The sequence below is a fragment of the Aegilops tauschii genome, chromosome 7 (assembly GCF_002575655.3).
Source record: "Aegilops tauschii subsp. strangulata cultivar AL8/78 chromosome 7, Aet v6.0, whole genome shotgun sequence".
In the NCBI taxonomy this organism is placed as follows: Eukaryota; Viridiplantae; Streptophyta; class Magnoliopsida; order Poales; family Poaceae; genus Aegilops; species Aegilops tauschii.
This window is the reverse complement of record NC_053041.3, coordinates 10,679,501-10,685,500: the sequence shown is the minus strand read 5'-3', so window position 1 is coordinate 10,685,500 and position 6,000 is coordinate 10,679,501.

Genomic DNA, 6,000 nt, shown 5'->3' with positions numbered 1-6,000 from the left:
GTGTAGCAGGGGAGGAGGGAGGCGCCCAAGGCTATCATGTTGCTGCCCTCCCTCCCCCCCTTTATATAGGCCCCCTGGGAGGGGGGGGGGCGCCGACCAAACCCCATCTAGGGTGGGGGGCGGCGGCCAAGGGGGTGCCTTGCCCCCCAAGGCAAGTGGGAAGCCCCCCCACCCTAGGGTTTCCAACCCTAGGCGCAGGGGGGGAGGCCCATGGGCGGGCGCCCAGCCAACTAGGGGCTGGTTCCCTTCCCACTTCAGCCCACGGGGCCCTCCGGGATAGGTGGCCCCACTCGGTGGACCCCCGGGTCCGGTGGTCCCGGTACAATACCGGTAACCCCCGAAACTTTCGCGGTGGCCGAAACTTGACTTCCTATATATAATTCTTCACCTCCGGACCATTGCGGAACTCCTCGTGACGTCCGGGATCTCATCCGGGACTCCGAACAACTTTCGGGTTTCCGCATACACATATCCCTACAACCCTAGCGTCACCGAACCTTAAGTGTGTAGACCCTACGGGTTCGGGAGACATGCAGACATGACCGAGACGCCTCTCCGGTCAATAACCAACAGCGGGATCTGGATAAGCATGTTGGTTCCCACATGTTCCACGATGATCTCATCAGATGAACCACGATGTCGAGGATTCAATCAATCCCGTATACAATTCCCTTTGTTAATCGGTATGTTACTTGCCCGAGATTCGATCGTCGGTATCCCAATACCTTGTTCAATCTCGTTACCGGCAAGTCTCTTTACTCGTACCGCAATGCATGATCCCGTGACTAACGTGTAGGGGAACGCAGCGGAAAACAAAAAATTTCCGACCTACGCACCAGCCCAGGACCACTATGGAGACTGCATACATGGTTTGATCTTTTTCGTTACCGACTCGTAGCGCAGCGGGAAGTAGAGTCGATGACGATCGGCGGTGCAGATCCCCGCAGCTAGGATTTACAACCTCCCAACCGTGAGGATGTATACCCTCATCTGCTCCTCAGACAGCCCTCCAGGAGGCGGTCGAACAGCCCCCCGGACGGTGTCGCGGACAGCCCTTCGGGAGGACCTTCGAAACTCGAACGGTCACTCGGACAGCCCTTCGGGAGGACCTTCGAAACTCGGACGGTCACACGGACAGCCCTTCGGGAGGCACTCACGAACTAAGACCGAAACTACGATCCCTCTACAGAGTTGCACACATACGGTGTCATCTATCCGGCAGGGCTTCGCCGTCCAGAACTAGTTCCTGCCGGAACCCAGACAACCTTACGGCTCTACGAAACTCTTTTCGTGGGAGGGAGAGAAGAAGCCAGATAATGCATGGCATGTGTATGAGAGCAAGGGATGAGTGTGGAGGGCTGCCCCTCCACCTCTATTTATAGGAAATCCCAAGGGGGTAGGGTAGTTTCACAAAAAACCCAAAATGCACATGAATGAAGTCCTTCCACAAGGACCTAGGAGTGAAACCAAGGAACAAGAGGGTCCCCAAGGGGGGATACCCCATGTGGCCGGCCACACCCCCATGAGGGGCCCAAAAAATGGCTCCTATCCATCCATATCATCCCCAAGATCTTTTGGAGCAAAGCCCCAAAAGGTGGCTTTCCATAAAGTAACCATAAAGCTGATTTTCACTATTCACGACGACATTTTTCAGCGTCTGATCGAACTGAAAATATTTATGTGGGCTAAGAACATTTCTAGTACCCACTAAAATGATTTTCAACGCGTTCCGAAACAATTCCGGTTTTAGTGATTTTCATCTGCGAAACGCATCTGAAGTGGCTCCGGCAGCTCCGGAACATTTCCGGTTTTTATCTCAGAAAATTCCAAAAACTTCCAGAATGATTCTGGCATCCTCCAAGAATTATCAGGCATGTGCCGAAACCAATTTGACTTAATGGTGTATCCCGAAACAACTTTTCGGTATCATCGAAACTTATCCGATGACCTCTCTCTGCGGTACGATTCCGCTGTCCGAAACTTTTCGGTGTCCGAAACTTTTTCGGTGATTTTCTCTCAGACTCCCTATCTAGTATTCAGCAGATAGATGACCCTTAAGCGTGTGACCCTATAGGTTCGGTGAAGTATAGACATGACCCGGAACCCCTTCCGATCAATGATCAACATCGGAGCCGTGGACACCCATATTGACCCCTATACCCACACGAATAAATATTCGAGTGAACCTCCAGTTGCCGTGTGCTATTCCTGTTGCTTCGCGATATGTTACAAATACCCGAGGTGAGACATGTTGGCATTCCCGTGGATCAACAACTTGTCCACTATGCTAGTTACCTCATTACCGGTATTGTTCTCTTTCCTCGTTATCGTGTTCCGGCATCCCCGTGATCAAATCACAAAGTGTCTGGCCAGACGATGATGGATACCGTAACACCGAGAGGGCCCAGAGATATCTCTCAATCGTCAGAGGAGCAAATCCCAATCTTGAGCTATCAAGTTACTTGACACACTTTTCCATGAACCCGTAAGCCGCCGTAATAGCCACCCATTTACGGATGACGTTTAACAAACCCCAAAGTTCATGAAGCAAGCATGAAGAAACTCGATACTCTCATGGTCTAAGGAATCATGCAAACGTTAACCATCTCTGTGTTATGTACCAATAAACTTGTGACGAATGAATCTCATAGCATAACATCATGCCGGGTCGATTCAACACAAATGTTCTCTTAACATTATGCCCTCAAGGTTGCTGACATAGACATGCCCATGATCAGGAAAACATAACCATCATGCAACACTTGAGCTAGTCTTAGAGGCCAGACTAGGAATACATTTTACCGTTTATTATTCCACACGTGCATATGAGTCTTCCTCCGAGCCTCGTGGTTATTGCAGACTCGAGAACCATAGCAGTTATAGCATGGAACATAAACATAATTATGAACTCGGAGATAAATAATATCATTTATTATTGCCTCTAGGGCATATCTCCTACAGACTCCCACTTGCACTAGAGTCAATAATCTAGTTAATGCTAATGCACTTTACACCTATGGCACACCGGTGTAAATATGCGTCGCTTGTGGTATAGCCTGATGTCCAACGGATCTGACGACTTCAGTTCCTTGTGTATCTTTGCATGTCCTCGCGTTTTCACGTTTTCACAAAATTCATATTTTGTGTGGACTTGGCTTTGTATGTATGTGAATCACAGGTCGAACCTGGATTCCTCAGACTGAGTTATGGAGCAACTACCTGCAGTAGTGTCCCATTGTCAAAAGCCATCTTGGAACTATACTAAGTTCATGAATGAACTATATGATTCAACATCTTCTTTGTCGCTTCTAAAGCGTCAACATACTTAGCCCTTGTTATAGAATTCGCCACAGTAACTAGTTTGAACAAATTCCAACTAACTGTGCCACCACATTGTGTGTTACACAAAACCCTTAACTTAAATCGAAAATCGCATGGTGAAAAGATGAAGACTATCAATGTAACATTTTACAACGAACTCTTCATGATCTCCGCTTGCAAGAAAACATATCATCAGTACTTACTCTAGTACTCAATGACATCTTTCACTGTTGTCCCACGATAAGTACTTTGATCACTTTAGTATCCATACTCGCAACACCTTGGGAGTATCGGACATATCTGGTTGTTTTACATACCATGGAATACATGATTAATCCAAGCACAAAAGTGTGTGGAATCTGCATCATGTATTTTACTCATCAGTGTTTTGGGACACCGAGTCTTGCAAAAACTCCTTCCATGTGACTTTGGCAAGAATCACTCCTTGGCGTTTTAAATGCTAAAAGGTTTTAGCATCTTGTCAATATGTATTCATTGCTTAGCCCCATTAGGTAAATCTATCACCATAGATCATCATGCCTAATATTGAGGCTATTTAGCCTAAGCACTTCATCGAAAAACTATTTTCAAATGAAGTCCTAATTCGTGTCAAGAAATTTATTTCCAATTACCAATGTGCCAAGCACATAAGGTTTTTAGAAATATTATTACGCTCCCACTTACTTTCTTGAATTACAAGCATCTTCGTTACCCATTGATGAAGTCAAAACCCCTTTGACCATTTCATCAAAACACGAAGATTCCAACTCCATTTTGCTCTCTTCTGTCCATTGCTGGAACTCTGAAGTTTGCATACCTACTAGCATCCTCTGGATCGACAAATTACTTTGGACTGTATCATATACAAGTCCTAGCTTTCATTTCCATCAGATGGAAATCCTTTTATCATCCATGTTTCATATCTCATGATTGAAATATGTATTAATTGCTAGTTCAACCCGAACCGACTTTAAGCATCGCTACGATGAAAACAACCTCATCGTAGTCAACTCTTGAACTTGTTATTTCAACAAGTCGAGCTTTATGGATAAAACTTTTTATCCATATCAGTTTTAAGTTCCATAAATATTCGTTAGACTCTAAGTCTTCCGAAAGGTGTATCAAGGTTTTAATCTTGAATCACTTATATGGAAACTAACTTGGGTTGTATTGGCATTTAGCCAATTCCGGAGTCAGGGCCCATCAATGCTTCCTTGTGTATCGTACGTATAATGTTGTCTAACAACAATATCTCGTTTGCGCACCTGAGAGGTTTGCACGAGCCTTGCCTACGTGGTTCAGCTGCAAGTTCGACCGAAGTTCATACATTTTATTGTAGAGACTTCCGTATCAGTCGCAGTAGGAAACTCTGGAATTACTTCCAAGGTATCTTTCCTTTGATCTGATGACTTAGATACTGTTTATCTCGTCGAGTTGCACTATTCTCCCACTCACCTTTTTGAAAGAACCATTCTCTTTAAAAGCACACCGTTTCGCGGCAAAACTATTTGCCTCGGTATAGTGAGGGAGGAATACCCAACATTTTGGTATAACCTACAAAGTAGCACTTGTCTGATTTGGAATAGGTTTGTAACCTTTTACACAAGCTCCATATTCCAAATGTTAAGAAAAGATATAACATGGTTGGGCGTACCATACCATGGCTTCATTTCAACAGACCCGATGTAGCTCTTTTCAGTGTAAAAGCCGCAGTCTCTAAAGCATCACTTTAAAAAGGATAATGGCAAATTTATTTATGTCATCTTTGACCTTACCATGTCATAAATGGTTAGATTACATCTCCACGGACTTTTCACTTGCAGTGGTGTTCCGGGAGGTGCAAGTTATGAAACCCCTTTCACAACTCATTAGAAATTCGCTAAACATGTAACTCAAATATTCCTTTGTGCAATCAAATTGCAGAAACATAATTTTCTTGTTACAATAACTTCTACTTCATTTTTGAAAACCTTTGGAATGATTTCAAAAGATCCAGACTTACGTCTCATCAAGTAAATATCCATATATCTACTTGAGTCATTTCTGGAGATAAATAAATCCACCACTAACAACACTTATCGGACTACACACATCAAATGTATGATCACTGATAAGTTTGTTGTTCGTTCCTAATTGCCTGTGAACGGTATTTTAGTCACTTCACTTTTCGGAGGAAAGTTGCAAGTGTCAGATGATTCAAAATCAAAAAGACTTCAAAATCCATCATAATGGAATTTTCCATGCGGGTTTCTCCAATGTGACCAAATGTAGTGCCACACTTGTGTGGTATTCTTTTAGTCTTGCGACATTTAGCGTCAGTGTTATGGATGTATCATATTACCCTCAATATTCATAACATACGTCCCATCTTGGATGGAAGCATGGCCCTTCATGTTATTCATAATACTTAACAACAATTGTTGTTTTTATGAACAACTCTTTTGCAACAAACATTGTGCAATGGGCTAGAGTGTATGAAACTCTAAAATGAATTATGAAAGTAAACCTAGAGGTATTGTATTATTATCAATATTCATAACATACATCTCATTCATAATGAAAGTATGGCCCTTGTGTTATTCATAACATCGAACATAAAAGGTTCTCTTATGAACAACCTTCTTGCAAGATACCTTATGCAATGGGCTAGAGTTTGTGAAACTCTAAATGAATTATGAA